Source organism: Schistocerca piceifrons, chromosome 6, assembly GCF_021461385.2.
Source record: "Schistocerca piceifrons isolate TAMUIC-IGC-003096 chromosome 6, iqSchPice1.1, whole genome shotgun sequence".
Taxonomy (NCBI): Eukaryota; Metazoa; Arthropoda; class Insecta; order Orthoptera; family Acrididae; genus Schistocerca; species Schistocerca piceifrons.
In genome coordinates, this window is record NC_060143.1 from 570,848,753 (window position 1) to 570,870,100 (window position 21,348).

Below are 21,348 nucleotides of genomic sequence, written 5' to 3' on the forward strand. Positions count from 1 at the left end.
GGCCGGTCAAGGGCTAACCTGTTGCCTGGATTCTCCGGGTGCGAAGCCCTGCGGTTCGCCCACTTGACAGCTTTGTTGCCACATATACAGGGTGATCAAAAAGTCAGTATAAATTTGGAAACTTAATAAATCACGGAATAATGTAGATAGAGAGGTAAAAACTGACACACATGCTTGGAATGACATGGGGTTTTATTAGAACAAAAAAAAAAAAAAACAAAGTTCACAAAATGTCTGAGAGATCGCGCTGGACAGCAAAACTGCTACCGTGACGGGTGAGAAGTATGCCGATATGTTACAGGATCGCATCATCCCCAGCCTGGCTTATAAACACCTGCTGGAACGTACGATGTTTATGCAGGATGGCGCTCCACCCCATATTGCTAGACGTGTGAAAGATCTCTTGCGCGCGTCGTTTGGTGATGATTCTGTGCTCAGCCGCCACTTTCGTCATGCTTAGCCTCCCAGGTCCCCAGACCTCAGTCTGTGCGATTATTGGCTTTGGGGTTACGTGAAGTCGCAAGCGTATCGTGATCGACCGACATGTCTAGGGATGCTGAAAGACAACACCCGATGCCAGTGCCTCACCATAACTCCGGACATACTTTACAGTGCTGTTCACAACATTATTCCTCGACTACAGCTATTGTTGAGGAATGCTGGTGGACATATTGAGCATTTCCTGTAAAGAACATCATCTTTGCTTTGTCTTACTTCGTTATGCTAATTGTTGCTATTCTGATCAGATGAAGCGGCATGTGTCGGCCATTTTTTGAACATTTGTATTTTTTTTTTTTTTTTTGTTCTGTTAAACCCCATGTTATTCCAAGCATGTGTGTCAATTTGTACCTCTCTATCTACATTATTCCGTGATTTATTCAGTTTTCAAATTTATACTGACTTTTTGATCACCCAGTACAATGTGGCAGCGAAGCAGGTCGGAGCCAGCTGACCTTCAGTGTTCCCGTTGGATATCGTGTGTTCACGCTTGGCTCCCATACAACACAAGGGGAAGGAGGCGTCTCATCGCTGGGTACCAGATTGGTTGGTTGATTTGTGGGAGGGGATCAAACAGCGAGGTCAACGGTCCCATGGGATTAGGGGAAGATGGGGAGGGGAATCGGCCGCGCCCTCTCAAAAGAACCATCCAGGCATTTGCCTGAAGCGATTCAAGGAAATCATGGAATAGCTAAATCAGGATGGCCGGACGCGGGTTTGAACCGTCGACCTACAACATGCGAGTCTAGTGTGCTGAACACTGCTCCTCGGTCGGTCTGGGTACCAGGACACGTGGTTGATAATGAAAGGGCAGAAGTAGCGTCCAAGGAGGCGTGTCACGATGCTCAGTTAGTTCGGTGTGACATTCTCTGACATGCTGTTGTAATACACTCAGGTGTCGGTGGGAGGATGGGGGGCTGGAAGTGGACGAGACAAGGTCCTCCTCGTTTTCGCATAAGGCACAGCCCTATGCTGCAAGGCATCTTGCTCCGGCGAGAGGACCCTCCAAACTCTCGTGCTTGTGACGTACAGATCACTGTGCGACACATTTTATTACATCGCGTTTTATTTTCCGACTACCGGACGACGGGAATTTTTCCGTCACATCTGCTGCCTGTTTTAAGTAACTTTCAAAGGAATGTGGACAGAATTTTAAGATTGTATGATTTGCTCAACAGGTTTCGGAAAATTTTATGGTGATCTTTTTATCATGAAACTTCCTGGCAAATTAAAACTTTATGCCCGACCGAGACTCGAACTCGGGACCTTTGCCTTTCGCGGGCAAGTGCTCTACCAACTGAGCTACCGAAGCACGATTCACGCACGGTACTCACAGCTTTACTTCTGCCAGTACCTCGTCTCCTACCTTCCAAACTTTACAGAAGCTCTCCTGCGAACCTTGCAAAGTTGGGAAGGTAGGAGACGAGGTACTGGCAGAAGTAAAGCTGTCAGTACCGGGCGTGAGTCGTGCTTCGGTAGCTCAGTTGGTAGAGCAGTTGCCCGCGAAAGACAAAGGTCCCGAGTTCGAGTCTCGGTCGGGCACACAATTTTAATCTTCCAGGAAGTTTCATATCAGCGCACACTCCGCTGCAGAGTGAAAATCTCATTCTGGATCTTCTTATCATGTTAACGGGGCTACTGGCTCACCCATGTTTTTTGTAAGGAGTCAGACAGTCACATTTTGCTGTGTCTTTCTTTTAGCTTCTCTGTCGTTTTAATACCCGGTATAGCACCTTTCATGCTTTCTGCTTTGTACACTACTGGCCATTAAAATTGCTACACCAAGAAGAAATGCAGATGATAAACGGGTATTCATTGGACTAATATATTATACTAGAACTGACATGGGATTACATTTTCACACAATTTGGGTGCATAGATCCTGAGAAATCAGTACCCAGAACAACCACCTCTGGTCGTAATAACGGCCTTGATACTCCTCGGCTTTGAGTCAAACAGAGCTTGGATGGTGTGTACAGGTACAGCAGCCCATGCAACTTCAACACGATACCACAGTTCATCACGAGTAGTGACTGGTGTATTGTGACAAACCAGTTGCTCGGGCACCATTGACCAGACGTTTTCAGTTGGTGAGAGATCTGGAGAATGTGCTGGCCAGGGCAGCAGTCGAACATTTTCTGTATCCAGAAAGGCCCGTACAGGAGCTGCAACATGCGGTCGTGCATTATCCTGCTGTAATGTAGGGTTTCTCAGGGATCGAATGAAGGCTAGAGCCACGGGTCGTAACACATCTGAAATGTGACGTCCACTGTTCAAAGTGCCGTCAATGCGAACAAGAGGTGACCGAGACGTGTAACCAATGGTACCGCATAGCATCATGCCGGGTGATACGCCAGTATGGCGATGACGAATACACGCTTCCAATGAGCCGCGCGGGATTAGCCGAGCGGTTTGAGGCACTGCAGCATGGACTGTGCTGCTGGTCCCGGCGGAGGTTCGAGTCCTCCCTCGTGCATGGGTGTCTGTATTTGTCCTTAGCATAATTTAGGTTAAGTAGTGTGTAAGCTTAGGGACTGATGACCTTAGCAGTTAAGTCCCGTAAGATTTCACACACATTTGCTTCCAATGAACGTTCACCGCGATTTCGCCAAACACGGATGCCACCATCATGATACTGTAAACAGAAACTGGATTCATCCGAAAAAATGACGTTTTGCCATTCGTGCACCCAGGCTCGTCGCTGAGTACACCATCGCAGGCGCTCCTGTCTGTGATGCAGCTTCAAGGGTAACCACAGCCATGGTCTCCGAGCTGACAGTCCATGCTGTTGCAAACGTCGTCGAACTGTTCGTGCAGATGGTTGTTGTCTTGCAAACGTCCCCATATGCTGACTCAGGGATTGAGACGTGGCTGCACGATCCGTTACAGTCACGCGTGTAAGATGCCTGTTATCTCGACTGCTAGTGATAGGAGGCCGTTGGGATCCAGCACGGCGTTCCGTATTACCCTCCTGAACCCACTGATTCCATATTCTGCTAACAGTCATTGGATCTCGACCAACGCGAGCAGCAATGTTGCGATACGATAAACCGAAGTCGCGATAGGCTACGATCCGACCTTTATCAAAGTCGGAAACGTGATGGTACGCATTTCTCCTCCTTACACGAGGCAGCACAACAACTTTTCACCATGCAACGCCGGTCAACTGCTGTTTGTGTATGAGAAATCGGTTGGAAACTTCTCTCGTTTCAGCACGTTGTAAGTGTCACCACTGGCGCCAATCTTGTGTGAATGCTCTGAAAAGCTAATCATTTATATAGCAACACACAACATAAACTCACTACTTCAGACCGGAAAACTCAAGCAGCTCACAGATGAACTAAATAAACAATTTTAATAACAGGGATCCAAGAAATTAGAAACACCACAGAGGACCCATTCGAATCACAAGGATACAGAATTTATAATGGGAAACCAGGACCGAGGGCAATGAAACAATGTCCCCAGTTTGGAACAGGGTTTTTAGTAAACATAAAAATAATAGATTCAGTAACGGATTTCCAAGCAGTATCACCAAGAATTGCGACTCTAAGCTTTAAAACAATGAATAAAACCTATACAATAATAAATGCTCATGCCCTAAAATAATAAAGAAGTGTTTGTCTTAAAATTAGAGTTCAAAATGGTTCAAATGGCTCTGAGCACTATGGGACTTAACATCTATGGTCATCAGTCCCCTAGAACTTAGAACTACTTAAACCTAACTAACCTAAGGACAGCACACAACACCCAGCCATCACGAGGCAGAGAAAATCCCTGACCCCGCCGGGAATCGAACCCGGGAACCCGGGCGTGTCATGCCCTAACAAATGAAAAAAATTGTCTAACAAAAACAAAGGAAGAGGTAGATAAATTTTGGGAACTTCTAGAACAAACTGTGAACAGAGTAAATAAAAAGAATGTAAAAATCTTATTGGGTGATTTCAATGCTCAGTTGGGAAAAGAAAGGAAATATAAAGATATAATTGGAAAATGGAGTCCACATAAATTTACAAACAAAAACGGTCAAAGACTTGTAGAACTCTGCACAGAACACAACCTTATATCTAAATCAACATACTTTAAGAGGAAGCCAAGTAAACTTAAAACATGGAAACATCCAGACTGGATGAAGGGCGAGTGGCAGCTAGATCATGTCTGTATGGACAAAAATTTTCATAAGGAGATCCACAATGTTAAAGTACTGAGAGGAGTAGACACAGGCTCAGACCATTATATGGTTAAAATTAAAATCAAATTCACACCGTTAAAGAAGAGGACCGGAAAAACTAATAAAATGAAAAGGAGGTTTGACCCACATCAGCTAATTAAAAATAATAAGTACCAACAAATAACACAAACCATCAAATTAACAGGTGATCTAGAACAACTAGTGCCTAATCTTAAAAAAGAAGCAGAGAATCTAGCTCCCTTGAACCCACGAAGGAAACATGCATGGTGGACATCAGAATGTGACAAATTCCATGAAGATAGACACCAAGCATGGTTAAAGTTTCAAACACATAAAATTGAAGAAAATGCCATCAACCTAAAAAATGAAAGAAAAAAATTCACTCAAAATATTAGAAGAATCCAGAGAGGATATTATAAAGTCTATAGAAGGTAATTATCATAAAACCAACTCCAGGAACTACTACAAAATCTTTGGGAAACAACTACAACAATATGAGGCCCCTACACTAATACTGAAAGATGAAGATGGAAGAATGACGCACAGTAACAGGGAAAATGCAGATATCATGGCAAAAGCATTTTACAAACTTCTGAATTGCGAGGAACTCAAAGAACCCTTACAAATCAACATAAATACCCCAATAAAAACCAAACCTAACAAACTAGACCCACCAACTTTCCAAGAAGTAGAACAAATTCTTAAAGAACAAAAAAATTATAAGGCATGTGGAGAAGATCAGGTTTTTGTTGAAATGTGGAAATATGCAAGTGACACAGTCAAGACCTCCTTACACATGGCTCTAACAAAAATTTGGGTAACAGAACAATTTCCCGAACATTGGACCACAGCTATCATCCACCCACTACACAAAAAGGGAGATAAGAGCAACCAGACAACTACAGAGGAATCTCTCTCCTAGATTGCACATATAAAATTCTATCCAAGATCCTATATGAAAGAATCAAGGATCAATTAGAACAGGAGTTAGGGGAATATCAGGGAGGTTTCAGACCATGGAGCAGCTGTGCAGAACAGATAATTAGTTTAAAATTGATTATGGCATACTACAAGAAACGGAACAAATCTCTGGCAATAACATTTGTAGATTTTAAGAAGGCATATGACTGTCTCCGCAGACCTTCAGTATTAAAAATTGTAAGAAATCTAGGACTCCATCAAAAACTAATTAAAATAATACAACTCACTCTAACCAACACCAAATCAAAAGTGAAGTTTAGAGGAGAAATTTCAGAACCATTCCTCATAAAAACAGGCTTAAGACAAGGTGACTGCCTATCACCATTACTTTTCAACTGTGCACTGGAATACATAATGAGAGAATGGTACAAGGACAATCCAAAGAGGATAAGAATTGGAAGTGCAAAAGATGATAGTAGCTTAAACTGCTTGGGATTCGCTGACGATCTTGCTCTCCTAGCCAACACCGTTCAAGAAATAGCAGAGAAAGTAGGCCTTAGAATATCATTTGAAAAAAAGGAGATTATGCTAACTGATCCACCACTTGCAAACAAAATTACTATAGGAGAACAGGAAATCAAAATTGTTGATAAATTTAAATATTTTGGCGAAATAATACCATACAATCTAAATGAGAAGCCATCATGGCAAAATAGAATAAAAAACTGACTATGCAAATTACATTACCAAAACTACATACAACAAAAAAGCCTATTTATAGATGCAAAATTAAAACACTCTAACACAGTTACACAACCAGAAATAACGTATGCAGCTGAAACTATCTTCAAAACAACTAATACAGCAGAAATTGACAGAATACTAAAAATAGAAAGAAGAATAATTAGGACATGTATAAATAAACAGTATAAAATAAATGGACATTGGAGAATAGCATCAAATGAAACAGTATATAAGAAAATAGAACCAGTCATGAGCACAATCAGGAAGAAACGCATCTCATTCTTTGGACATCTGATGAGAACTCCAGAAAACAGAATTAGTAAAAAAATAATACAAAAATTGTGGAATAGCAAGAGCGACATTAAATGGATCACAGAAATTAAGGAAGATATAAAAGAACTTCAAATTACAGTAGATGACCTAAAAAACAAGACAGAGAAAACGAGAATACTGCAAGACCCGCGAACCAGACTACAAATGAAAATCAATAAAAGGAGTACAGGAAGAGCTGTCTCAGATGAAGAAAGAAAGAAAATATCTGAAAGAATGAAGAAATATTGGGCAGACAGAAGAGCAAAACACCTTTCATATAAGAATAACCTCTAATAATTATATTACCTAAATATATTAAGTTATTGTCGAACCAAATTGTATCCATGTGTAACAACTTGTTTAGAACGTTGTTTTTTTGACTACAGTGGTCCAATGAAGGCCATAAAATAAATAATAATAAACATTTACATAGCACAGCATCTTCTTCCTGTCGGTTAAATTTCGCGTCTGTAGCACGTCATCTTCGTGGTGTAGTAATTTTAATGGCCAGTAGTGTATGAGTGATGTGGTGATTTTGTGATGAATGCGAGTGAGGTGGGACTGAGTGCATGAGTGTCGTTTTATAGGTTTCCTCCTCACGGTGTGATGACAATTTTAGTAACTTTATCCACATTCGTTTCTTTTAATATGCGTAAGGGTGCTGAATACCTCGCCACTGAACACCCGAAAGTTCAAAACACACACACACACACACACACACACACACACACACACACACACACGTGTGATTCCACCCTTCCGTCGAAAGTTGCAGCGGCTTATGTTTTGGAGTGAGCAAAATGACGGAGCAAGGGCTTATGTGTAATGCCCCGTGTACGGTACATAAAGGACCACAAGACATTCGAAAGAAACTGAAACTTACGAACCGAACTTAACAAATATTTTACTTATCTAGCCAATAGTGGAGAAGCCAGGAATGAGAAAAAAATTACGAAAATTCATCAACTCATAGCAAATGCACTTTTGTGCCGACTGTAGGCCATATTAACAGAGCAGCTACATCGGTAGACTCAACTGATACGAAGGTGGGTTCTGGTTCTCAAAGAAAGGGATATAAACGAGAACGGAAATCTACAGGATTTAACAATATTTCAACAAAGAGTTAATATGTAGAACTATGCTTGTTTACCTCGAGTGAGCAGAGTAAGTGATGGCTAGAACAATTCGGGGTGACGACTGTGAAAATTTTAATTACTTCGACTTCCTCGTTCATTTGCTTTCTATACAGAAATTGTGGAGTAAGATGCGATGCGTCGACCAGGATCGGTCGTTAGCGTGCAACGGCGGAAAGAAGTGAGTCGGACTTCAAGTCTAACAGTTTGGAGTCCTACAGCTGTAAATTTTACATGTGGGAGCTCGATTCGGCACTGTCTGCAGCTCGTAATACTGCGCCAGATCACGACCAAGTCCGAAGCAACATGCTGCGGAACTTGGAACCTGTGTCAAAGAAAATACTCTTACAACGTTTTAATTCCATGTGGCAGACAGGAAACTTTCCCAGCTCGTGCAAGGAGGCAATTTTGAGCCTCTTCTCAAACCAGGAAAAGACCAAACGTGTCCCAGTAGTTACCAGAGCATCGCCTTAACGAGCTATGTGGGAAAGATCCTACAGAGAATGTTATCCATAGTGTGGTTTGGATATTGGAGGCCAGGCATCTAAGTCACTCTCACAGCGGATTTAGGAGATATCAATCCTCTGCGTAGACAGCATTGTGAAAGTATATTTTTTGGTATCAGTAAGACGCATGATTCTACTTGGAGACACCTTGTTCTAGGGCATCTCCACCAGTGGGGCTTCCGTGTTCATTTCCCTGTCTTCTTTCGCTCGTTTTTATCAACGCTCTTTTTTCGCTTCCGAGTTGGTGTCGTGCTGTCGAATAGTTACGAGCGGTAGAATGGTGGACCTCAGAGCAGTGTTTTATGTGTTACCCTCTTTACCATAACCATAATGTATGGTAAGGATTCAAATACAGTGCTTCTCACTAGTGAACGATTTTGCAGTTTTCTGTTCCTCCTCCAGGGTTGCAACAGCATGTCATCAGTCACAACTCACGTTCATGAGGCCGGAGGAGTGGGCTGCAAAGAGTGTTTTCACCTTTTCTGCGGATAAGTGTGTGTGTTCATTTCAACCGTCATCGTAGTACTTTTTAATTCACCTGAAATGAATATGTGGAACGCCGTTTTCCATTTTGAAGACTCTGTGCAGCATTTGGGCCTCATTTTCTACTCTAGGCTGTTGTGGTTGCCACACATGAAGAACATGAAGGCAAGGGTCCAGAAGCCACTGGACATTTTGAAGTATCTTAGCCAGAGGTCTTAGGGAGCGGACACGGCGCATCTGCTCCAGCTTTATAGGGCTTTCCATCGATCGTGGCTGAGCAGTGGCTGCACACTATACGGGTTAGCGAGGCCTTCGTACCTGAAAATCATTGACACTGTACACGATGAGGGGCTCAAGCTGTCCACGGGCGCTCTCCGGACCAGCCCCATACCAAGTCTCTGTGCTGAGGCTGGTGAATCACCACATACCATCCGACGGGAGCTTCTCGTGATGCGTCAGGTGTGTCAGCTTCTCGCTATTCCCACTTCCCCAGCGAGGGCAACGAGATCATTTCGGATTTGTGCTAGAGTCACTTGGTGTGGGGCGTTTACAACTTCAAATTTGGGGTTTTAACCGACTGCCAACCTGGTTACTGCAGGCACCTAGAATAATTTTACACCTAGTGCAGCAAAGGAGAGACTGCAGTCTTGCTTCTGTTTTTAATGCGCTATTTGCCGAATTTTAAATGAGCACCTCATCCTTGTAGCTGTCCTCATGGAAAGGTTAAACAAGGGGACTGCACTGGTCGCTCGGTTGTTTTCACAGATCGTGTCCTCAAGATCCGGTTGCCTCTACTGCATTTGATGCCGAACTGTCCACGATCTTGAGGGCCCAGTCTTGAGGGAGCAGATCAGATGTGCCATGCCTGCTAAATTCCTCACCTGTTCCGAATCCCTGAGTGCCCTCTAGTCTCTGCAACGCTTGTATCCAGCTGCTAAAGTTGTCCGGGATAGCAAGGATGGCGTTCTCCAGGTGCAACGGCTGGAGAAGTGGCGTACCTCCTTCCAGCCACTCAGACAGCACGAGGTACTCCTTCTCATCTTCGCACAGGCCACAGCCCTGTGATGCACGACTTCTTTGCTCCAGCGAGGGGACCCTCCAATGCGCGGTGCTTGTGGCGTACACATCACTGCGCATCACATTTTATTAGACTGTGTTTTATTTATTAACCAGAGGTTGGCTACAGATTTTCTGATACATTTGCCCTCTTCTGTTTTAGGTAACGTTTCCATCAATGTGGTGGGAGTTTTAAGGGTTTACAACATGTCGAACTTGTTTCCTAAAATTTTAGGGACATGTTTTTAATATGATAACAGGGCGACTGGTTCACCCTCGTTTTTCGTAAGCAGTCAGCCAGTGACATTTTCGTGCACCTTCGTTGTAGCTCATCTATGATTTTACGTCTGTTTTAATAACACGTAGAGCACCATTCATCCTTTCTCAGTTGCCTTTAGGCATGTCAGATAGAGCTATTGTGTGGGTCAGCGCAAGTGAGGTGGGAGTGTTTGAATGAATGTCATCTTATGGATTTTCTCCTCACTATGTGCAACCAGACTTTATCGACATTCGTTTGTTTTCGTGAGGGAAAGGTCGCTGATAACGTCGCTGTTGAGCGCCTATAAGCTCCAAGCACATACACGCACATCTCTTCCACTGCATAACAAAATTTGAGTTAATTGCCAACCAAAGAGTGTGCACCCATGCACGCATGGGAACTTGCACCCATTACCAAAATACTTACTATGAGCGAACCAGAGAATCCCTCACTAGAATATGAACAAAAATTCCAGCAGCCGACACTTGGTCTTAACCGCTGCTCTCACACATCGTGGGCTCATGTTTTCTCCTGCCTTCAGATTCTTAGTTTAGCTAAAAAGGCTTCCCTGTGCTTCTCACACAATAAAGTTGTTTGGCACAACACTAATCCACCTTTAAGCCGCCCATTCAGAGACCAACTACCCCCCGACCCCCCACCCCCCTCGCTGATCGAGTCACTAACATGTCTGGCTGTGTGTAGCCACACTGCGACTGTGTATATGGCCCTACCTCCACCCAGTCACGTGGCATCTTCCACCATCCGAAGATAGAAGGGAAAAGAACGGAGGTGTGGGATGGCAGGTAAAGGTCGGGATTAGTAGGTAGCGGTGTGCCACTGGAGCTGATGCACCCAGACCCTCGACCCAACAGATATAAAATCGCCTACACAAAGGCGAATCTTTCGGGACAGAGCCGCTCGGCAGCAAGGTTGGCTGACCCGTTGGCCTGTATATGGGTAGTTCACACTCCTTCTGGCTTGGGGCAGCAGGCTTCCGGCAGAGAAGAGTTTTATGACTATTCCCTTCCCCTAAGCGAAAACTTCCCTTTTATGAGTCAGCTAAAACCCTAAGGCTGCTGAAATAACAGTACCCTCGACTTACCAAGAGGAGAGGAGATATGGAAACAATTAGAAATGAAATCATTGGCAGTAATGAATAGTGATTGCAGTTTTCAAGCTGTGTTTATGAGTATTACGATCAGCATGTTCAGTTGTAAAAGAGGTTAAACAACAGTTTGAGAGTATGTAACAAAAAGAGTGACATGTAGCAACATGATAGGCATCACATTGTCTTTTCAGATAGTTCTCGGCTCAGCTTACACCATCACAAAGAACTGTGAAAGCTCTGAGGAGATCAAAAGTTGGAAGACTGCATTCACGAGCTTCGCATGGGCGCAACTCTTGGTGTGATGGTATGGGATACACAAAGTGATAATCTTAGCTTCTCATAGCCAGTAATTTCGTCAGAAGGCGTAGTTTTTCTGACGTGTTATGGTCGGTGGCCGCTCGCCATCCTCAAGATCTCTGTCGCGATATCTTTTAAAATGAAAATCGAAACTGCGTGCTGCCCATGCAGCTGTGATGTACTTCGATACAGATGGTTTCACTTGATCCAGAATGAGATTTTCACTCTGCAGCGGCGTGTGCACTGATATGAAACTTCCTGGCAGATTAAAACTGTGTGCCGGACCGAGACTCGAACTCGGAACCTTTGCCTTTTGCGGGCAAGAGCTCTACCAACTGAGCTACCCAAGCACGACTCGCGCCCCGTCCTCACGGCTTTACTTCTGCCAGTACCTCGTCTCCTTGATGTCCTGGTAAGCATGTCCTAGTAAGCATGTTCTACTCAGGTCTCACTCACTGAACACATCTGGTCGTGTTCTACCAAGAGACTGGCACGCCACAACTCGCCAGCTGCTATGACTGATGAACTTAAGCACAGCGCTGAAGCATCATGCAATGATGGACCCATATCTGTCATCAAAGTTCAGCTCCACACGATTATTAACTGGTTAGAGCTTTTGTTGCCATCAGAGGTGGCTGGTTTGTGTACTAAGTTTATTACTCTGTAGATCTTCAACCGTCTCCAACTTCAATAATGTATTCTTGTTACTATGATGTCACATATTGATACCACCCCATGGAGTATGAAGGTTCGTAACGGAGTGGTAGGTTTCTGTCTGGCGCCAATAGCAGTTGCACAGGACGTGGCGGACGCAGTGCGCACATCCGCTGAGCCACGTCTCCAGCTGCGCCCTCCCTCTGCTGTCACGATACAGGATGGCAGGTGGCAGCCACTCACCCCGCTTGTGCTTGGAGCCACAACTCAGTGACACCTTCATTCGTGCTTAGGACAGCAAGTCTCATCCTAGCTGCTATTGTATGAGCTGGACTCTAGTTCTTGCTGCTTATTTGTGAAGAGTCTCCATTCGCTTGGAGAAATGCAAGTCACGTAAATCTTCTGTTTGTTGTGTTAACTTGTTTGCTTATCATTTCCGCTCCTTCCCAGCTTTCCTACGATCACAGTTGCCACACCACTCTGTTGCCCACCTCTCCCTATCACTGTTTACGAAGTCATACACGACACTTACTATACTGTATAGTCACAATAAGTAAAGTTTCGTTATTTCCTACCCTTCCTGATAATAAACTTTTAATGGCTAGCAGCGCATATCACTTCCTCATGTTCACTTCTTGTGATGCTTGTGTTACAGATAGATCCAAGTTTCATTTTCTCTATCTATTTTTTTACAAGTCATTTTTTTTCATTTCTGTGTTTCCTGAAATGTATGTCAATTTCAACGACTGATTTTATTCTGTTTTAAGAATTGATGATGAATGATTATTCATTTATTTTTTGGATAGGAACGTTCAAGTTACTAACCTAACGTCGTAATTTGTGTTTTGTACATAATTGAAAATAATGATACCAATTTTATGACGCAGTTCGCAGATTTTGTTTTATGAGAGACTGACTGGTTTATTTATATTTGGTATGCAGCTCTTGGCGTCAGTATAGCGATGAATAAATCTCTAATATTGTGAAACAAATAACTAAACAGCTGTAAATTATTTCACTAAAAATCTGAAAAGGTCAGATTTTGGTAGCTTTTTGTACATAACATGACCATTCGATTAATACAGGACTGCAATGTCAAAGTGTATAAAGTCGCTATGAGAACTACACTCCTGGAAATGGAAAAAAGAACACATTGACACCGGTGTGTCAGACCCACCATACTTGCTCCGGACACTGCGAGAGGGCTGTACAGGCAATGATCACATGCACGGCACAGCGGACACACCAGGAACCGCGGTGTTGGCCGTCAAATGGCGCTAGCTGCGCAGCATTTGTGCACCGCCGCCGTCAGTGTCAGCCAGTTTGCCGTGGCATACGGAGCTCCATCGCAGTCTTTATCACTGGTAGCATGCCACGACAGCGTGGACGTAAACCGTATGTGCAGTTGACGGACTTTGAGCGAGGGCGTATAGTGGGCATGCGGGAGGCCGGGTGGACGTACCGCCGAATTGCTCAACACGTGGGGCGTGAGGTCTCCACAGTACATCGATGTTGTCGCCAGTGGTCGGCGGAAGGTGTACGTGTCCGTCGACCTGGGACCGGACCGCAGCGACGCACGGATGCACGCCAAGACCGTAGGATCCTATGCAGTGCCGTATGGGACCGCACCGCCACTTCCCAGCAAATTAGGGACACTGTTGCTCCTGGGGTATCGGCGAGGACCATTCGCAACCGTCTCCATGAAGCTGGACTACGGTCCCGCACACCGTTAGGCCGTCTTCCGCTCACGCCCCAACATCGTGCAGCCCGCCTCCAGTGGTGTCGCGACAGGCGTGAATGGAGGGACGAATGGAGACGTGTCGTCTTCAGCGATGAGAGTCGCTTCTGCCTTGGTGCCAATGATGGTCGTATGCGTGTTTGGCACCGTGCAGGTGAGCACCACAATCAGGACTGCATACGACCGAGGCACACAGGGCCAACACCCGGCATCATGGTGTGGGGAGCGATCTTCTTCACTGGCCGTACACCACTGGTGATCGTCGAGGGGACACTGAATAGTGCACGGTACATCCAAACCGTCATCGAACCCATCGTTCTACCATTCCTAGACCGGCAAGGGAACTTGCTGTTCCAACAGGACAATGCACGTCCGCATGTATCCCGTGCCACCCAACGTGCTCTAGAAGGTGTAAGTCAACTACCCTGGCCAGCAAGATCTCCGGATCTGTCCCCCATTGAGCATGTTTGGGACTGGATGAAGCGTCGTCTCACGCGGTCTGCACGTCCAGCACGAACGCTGGTCCAACTGAGGCGCCAGGTGAAAATGGCATGGCAAGCCGTTCCACAGGACTACATCCAGCATCTCTACGATCGTCTCCATGGGAGAATAGCAGCCTGCATTGCTGCGAAAGGTGGATATACACTGTACTAGTGCCGACATTGTGCATGCTCTGTTGCCTGTGTCTATGTGCCTGTGGTTCTGTCAGTGTGATCATGTGATGTATCTGACCCCAGGAATGTGTCAATAAAGTTTCCCATTCCTGGGACAATGAATTCACGGTGTTCTTATTTCAATTTCCAGGAGTGTATTTCTTATTTCATTTATCAAATACAAAGATTACAAAACTACTACATGCCAACATTTAAACACAACGCTCTAGCATAAAGTAACACAGATGACAACAGCTACATACGGATATCAAAGTCTTTTATGTATTTTATCACACCACTCATCGCTGTCAGGAAGTATTCGAAACGACCCTCTTAGGCACACGGAGGACATGTTCCTGCAACATCAGCAGCTCTGTTTTTTCTGCACCACAGTCACACGATGATGATGATGGTATTTTGCCCCACTTGTGAAGAGAGTCTGCACATCTTCCATGGCCTGTTCAGATGCTGTTCAGGGTGGTCCGAATTGCCTGAGACTGGTCAGATCCAGGGAGCTTCTTCTGGATGCAGCGCAGTTTGAGGGGCCGAGGCACTGTGGAGGACAATTTTGTTTCCAACGGCGTTTTCATTCATCTACTGTATTGAATTCAATTTCCGTGAGAGTCTTGGCTGCAATAAGAGCGGGATGTCTCGATTGTGGTCTTTTTTGCTCTGGAGGGAATACATCGTTCAGTGCTGGAAGGGCGATGTTCTCAACAGTGTTCTGGTATTCATGCAGTAGCGCGCTCTTTCGACTGATATCAGAAGGTGGAATGTGGCACAACATAGGTAACCAGTATATAGGAGTAGATCGTATCGATCCACCAACAACGCACATGGCCTCTAAGTTCTACACCTAACGTTTCTATGTGTGGACTATAAGGCCAAGCACGTGCACAGTACTCTGCTGTTGAGCATACCAAGGCAAGTGCTGATACTCGAAGAGTGTCCACCGATGATCCCCAGCGAGTGCGACACAGATTATGGAAAATTTTGTTTGTGGTTTTGAGCTTAGCAGATGTTTGTGTTACGTGCTCCTGAAAAGAAAGGGTGCTATCTAACTTGATTACAAAGTATTCTGGATGCATGTTCTGATGAAGTTTGTCTCGCTCAAAGTAGACGTTAAGGGCTCTGCTTGCCAGTCAATTGGAGAGAAATAAACATGCAACTTCTGTTGTATTTGAGTTTGGTTGTGGCCTCCATCTTCCGAAATATTGCCTTAACATGTCTAGATCAGAAGTTAGGGTTTCTTCAGTTGTTTCAAAGGTTCTGTGCTGGGTGGCTGTCGCCCAGTCCTCTACATAGCCAAACTTTTCTGCTCTGTGTTGGAGGGATATCAGATATATATATACATTAAACAAAGGAGGAACAAGGATGGATCCCTGTTGTAAGACATTATTCAACAATTTTAGACAGGTAGTGTCTTTTCCTATTGTTGCTGTTCAAAATGGCTCTGAGCACTATGGGACTTAACTTCTAAGGTCATCAGTTCCCTAGAACTTAGAACTACTTAAACCTAACTAACCTAAGGACTTCACACACATCCGTGCCCGAGGCAAGATTCGAACCTGCGACCGTAGCGGTAGCGCGGTTCCAGACTGTAGCCTAGAACCGCTCGGCCATCCCGGCCGGCTATAGTTCCTGTAAATCACCGTCCAGTTAATATGTTGTCAGTTAGTTTTGTTGCCCGTCTGTATGGGAAAAGTGATAATAATTTATAAAGCAGTCCATGCCTACAAACTGTGTTATATGATGAAACTAGATCAACGAAAGCAACTGATGTATTCCACTGCAATTGGTGTTCTGCTTCAATAAATGTTGTTAAATGTAAGAGTTGGTCAACGCAGCTCTGTCCAGGTAGGAATCCGGAATGCTCAATAGGGAGGTTATCAAACATCACTGCACTAATCCGATTATATAAAAATTGCTCAATAGTGCGCCTGGGCGATAGTACTTAGGCTGATCTGATGCCTTGTCGGGCTTGAGTATTGTTATGACATTCGATTGCTTCTTTTTTTTTGTGGGATCGAACCAGATACGATAATGTCAGAGGCTAAATCCGCCAGCCATCTCTTCGCATGTTTCTCACTATGCAGGAAACATAGTGGACGGATTCCATCGCTTCCCGGCGAATTTCCACGTTTTAGACTTTTAACATAAGCAGAAATTTCAGATAGGGAGAAATTTCTTGACACCTCAAATTGCACATTAGTGCCCTTTTGTGCAATATAAGTTTGCCTATGATGTAAGAGTTTTATCCCTTGGTGCGCTTGATGTGGACAGCAAATGTGACGCAATCGTTTTCGCTGGTACATGAGTGATGTCCCTTACTATAATTTTGCTTCAACCCAACTTCTTTACTTATGACCATGCTTCTTTATTTGATGCATGAAAACTGAGTGACTCAACAGTTTGTTTACCTCATACGTCTGACTGTGAAGTAGGTTATCCGCTATTTCTTGCTCACTACTTTTTAGAAACTCATCATATCGTTCCTCATTAGTTTCATTCCAGCTTGGAATATAAAGCTTTCTGTAGCCCCTCGGTATTTCCTTCTTTGCTACGCTTATCATCGCTCCAACAAACCGGTCATAGCGTTTTGCTTTGGTGAACTCAGTCAAGACATTTGTCCAGATTTTTAGCAAATTCATCCTACTTTGCTCTTCTAAGGTTCCGTCTGGGTCGTGGAAAGGATGAAAAGAGTGCAATACTTGTCCCTTTTTCAATCAAGATTGGACGGTGATTAGCTGTGTGGGAAGTCTTGTAATGCGAGACGCGAATTTCAGACACGTAATTTATTCGCATTAGTTGTTTACAAAGCATAGACCGGGCTCATAGTCTTGTCTCCAATGTTTTGATTCAAATGTTCCTTTATCTCTTGCATGAAACACCAAATACACTAAAGCGCCAAAGAAAGTAATATAGGCACGCTTATTCAAATACAGAGATATGCAAACAGGCAGAATATGGCGCTGAGGTCGGCAACGCCTAAAAAAGACAAGTGTCTGACGCAGTTGTTAGATCGGTTACTGCTGCTACAATGGCAGGATTTCAAGGTTTAAGCGAGTTAGAACGTGGTGTTATAGTCGGTGTACGAGCGATGGGACACAGAATCTCCGAGGTAGAGATGAATAAGGGGTTTTCCCGTATGACCATTTCATGAGTGTACCGTAAATACCACGAATCTGGAAAAATATCAAATCTCCAACATCGCTGCCGCCGGGAAAAGATCCTGGAAGAACGAGACCAACGGCGACTGAAGAGAATCGATCAACGGGACAGAAGTGCAACCGTTCCGCAAACTGGTGCAGATTTGAATGCCGGGCTGCCAACAACTGTCAGCCTGCGAATCATTCAACGAAACGTCATCGATGTGGACTTTCGGAGCCGGAGGCCCACTCGTGTACCCTTGATGACTGCATGTCACAAAGCTTTACGCCTCGCCTGGGCCCGCCAACACCGACACTGGACTGCCTATGACTGGAAACATGTTGCCTGGTCGGACGAGTCTCGTTTCAAATTGTTTCGAGCGGATGGACGTGTACGGGTATGGAGACAACTTCACGAATCCATGGACCATGCATGTCAGCAGGGGACTGTTCAAGCTGGTGGAGGCTCTGTAATAGCGCGGGGCGTGTGCAATTGTAGTGATATGGGACCACTGATACGTAAGCATCCTGTTTCATCACCTGCATCCATTCATGTCCGTTGTGCATTGCGACGGATTTGCGCAATTCCAGCAGGACAATGCGACACCCGACACGTCCAGAATTGCTACGACATAGCTCCAGGAACACTCCTCTGAGTTTAAACACTTCCGCTGGCCACCAAACTCCCCAGACATGAACGGTATTCATCATCTCTGGGATGCCTTCCAACGTGCTGTTCAGAAGAGGTCTCAGCCCCCTCGTACTCTTACGGATTTACGGACAGTCCTGTAGGATTCATGGTGCCAGTTGCCTCCAGTACTACTTCAGACATTAGTCGAGTCCATGTCACGTCGTGTTGCGGCGCTTCTGCATGGTTGCGGGGGCCCTACAAGACATCAGGCAGATATACCAGTTTCTTTACCTCTTCAGAATAAGTGGAGTGCAGATTTTTGCCATACACATTTACAGGTTTTGCGTCGTTGCCTTTCTGTTCCAAACCTCCACTAAAGCACCGCTTTTCTCTCAAACTAGCGGACTGAGAAGTTGCGTAATGCAGTTTACACTCCAGTTATTATCGAGCTATAGCCCTTCACAACTGTAACATTCTGCGTGGTGTCTGTTTGTTCTAAGTCGTGTCTCCCTACCACTTTCGCGCAACAACGCTCTGAGCGTGTTTTTTAGGGAATTGACTAGTTTGAACCTGGGACTTGTTGCTGGTAAGGAGACGCCAGACCACACATGACATGTAGAGTACAGAAGAGTTCAGTGACACTAGCGATGATATAATCAAATACTTAATGATTTCAGCGTCAGCTCCACTGCACTCCCTGTAAAAGAATCTTGTGTTGTTGTGGTCTTCAGTCTTGAGACTGGTTTGATGCAGCTCTCCATGCTACTCTGTCCTGCGCAAGCTTCTTCATCTCTCAGTCCCTACTGCAACCTACTTCCTTCTGAATCTGCTTAGTGTATTCATCCCTTGGTCTCCCTCTACGATTTTTACCCTCCACGCTGCCCTCCAATGCTGAACTGGTGATCCCTTGACGCCTCAGAACATGTCCTACCAACCGATCCCTTCTTCTGGTCAAGTTGTACCACAAACTTCTCTTCTCCCCAATCCTATTCAATACTTCCTCATTAGTTATGTGATCTACCCATCTAATCTTCAGCATTCTTCTGTAGCACCACATTTTGAAAGCTTCTATTCTCTTCTTATCCAAACTATTTATCGTCCATGTTTCACTTCCGTACATGGCTACACTCCATACAAATACTTTCACAAATGACTTCCTGACACTTAAATCTATAGTCGATGTTAACAAATTTCTATTCTTCAGAAACGCTTTCCTTGCCATTGCCAGTCTACCATTTATATCCTCTCTACTTCGACCATCATCAGTTATTTTGCTCCCCAAATAGCAAAACTCCTTTAATACTTTAAGTGTCTCATTTCCTAATCTAATTCCCTCAACGGCCTGACTTAATTCGACTACATTCCATTCACCTCGTTTTGCTTTTGTTGATTTTCACCCTACACCCTCCTTTCAAGACACTATCCATTCCGTTGAACTGCTCTTCCAAGTCCTTTGCTGTCTCTGACAGAATTACAATGTCATCGGCGAACCTCAAAGTTTTTATTTCTTCTCCATGCATTTTAATACCTACTCCGAATTTTTCTTTTGTTTCCTTCACTGCTTGCTCAATATACAGATTGAATAACATCGGGGAGAGGCTACAACCCTGTCTTACTCCCTTCCCAACCACTGCTTCCCTTTCATGTCCCTCGACTCTTATAACTGCCATCTGGTTTCTGTACAAATTGTAAATAGCCTTTCGCTCCCTGTATTTTACCCCTGCCACCTTCAGAATTTGAAAGAGAGTATTCCAGTCAACATTGTCAAAAGCTTTCTCTAAGTCTACAAATGCTAGAAACGTAAGTTTGCCCTTCCTTAATCTAGTTTCTAAGATAAGTCGCAGGGTCAGTACTGCCTCACGTGTTCCAACATTTCTACGGAATCCAAACTGATCTTCCCCGAGGTCGGCTTCCACTAGTTTTTCCATTCGTCTGTAAAGAATTCGCGTTAGTATTTTGCAGCTGTGACTTATTAAATTGATAGTTCGGTAATTTTCACATCTGTCAACACCTGCTTTCTTTGGGATTGGAATTATTATATTCTTCTTGAAGTCTGAAGGTATTTCGCCTTTCTCATACATCTTGCTCACGAGATGGTAGAGTTTTGTCAGGACTGGCTCTCCCAAGGCCGTCACTAGTTCTAATAGAATGTAGTCCACTCCGGGGGCCTTGTTTCGACTCAGGAAGGTATGACATGCATTTAGGCGTTCTTGTGTTAGTCTGTGGTATTCCATTTGCTCACTCGTTGATCGTATTACTTTGGTTAATTTAATGTCAGGATTTATTCGGAGCTGTGTGACATACTGCCGGATTTGCTATTATGTCAGGGTTTTCATGGAAGGTGTTGGATTTGCCTGACACCTTACACAACACTGCAAAGAAAAAGATGCGAAACTTTCCTAGCATTACAAAGTTCTCGAGCAAGTGTGGAGCTTCCTCCCCTAAACCCCACCAGAACGACAGTTGGGTGTGGTTATTCGCGGACCCTCGCCTGTCTGAAAACTAGACCAGCAGCCGCTGCAGGTCCCAGGCCGTGCCTGGCCGGCGCCCAGCTCCTGGGAGTGCATCGGGTCGCGGGTCCCGCACAATCGATGGCGACCCGCTTTCGTGAGGTCAGGAGGTGGCTGCTCCACGCAGAGCCGTCGCGACTCGAATTTAGCGAGGCGAACGGCAGTCAAACTCTCAGCACAAACCGACAATTACTCCCTGGAATTTAGTTAACTGTTCTCACGAAGAATGATGTGGCCAAAGAAGCATATAAGGTAGCAAAAACGGTTTTCGGTAACAATATGTCATCGGTAACATTCATTGTTCCACACTGAAGTTCTCTTGAAAACAGAAAGGGGTGCAGAACGCTGCTGCGGTAGAACGTTGTGTGTCACAGGGAACGTGGTCTTGGCTTGACTGCCCGGATCGCAAGGATGGTAAGAACCTCCATAATAAACATTCAATCTCAAGGTGTGTTGGGCGCTGATGAGAAGCTTGGCTGTTGAGGTGGAACAGTCGTCAGTGGA

The 21,348-nt window shown here is 44.7% G+C and overlaps 1 non-coding gene across 1 annotated transcript; it reads right to left on the reverse strand.

Moving 5' to 3' along the window:
- Positions 1 to 1,736: 1,736 nt before the first annotated feature.
- On the reverse strand, positions 1,737 to 1,811 carry Trnas-cga. The gene has a single exon. It is a non-coding gene; the product is annotated as a tRNA-Ser (tRNA).
- Between the last annotated feature and the right edge of the window lie 19,537 nt (positions 1,812 to 21,348).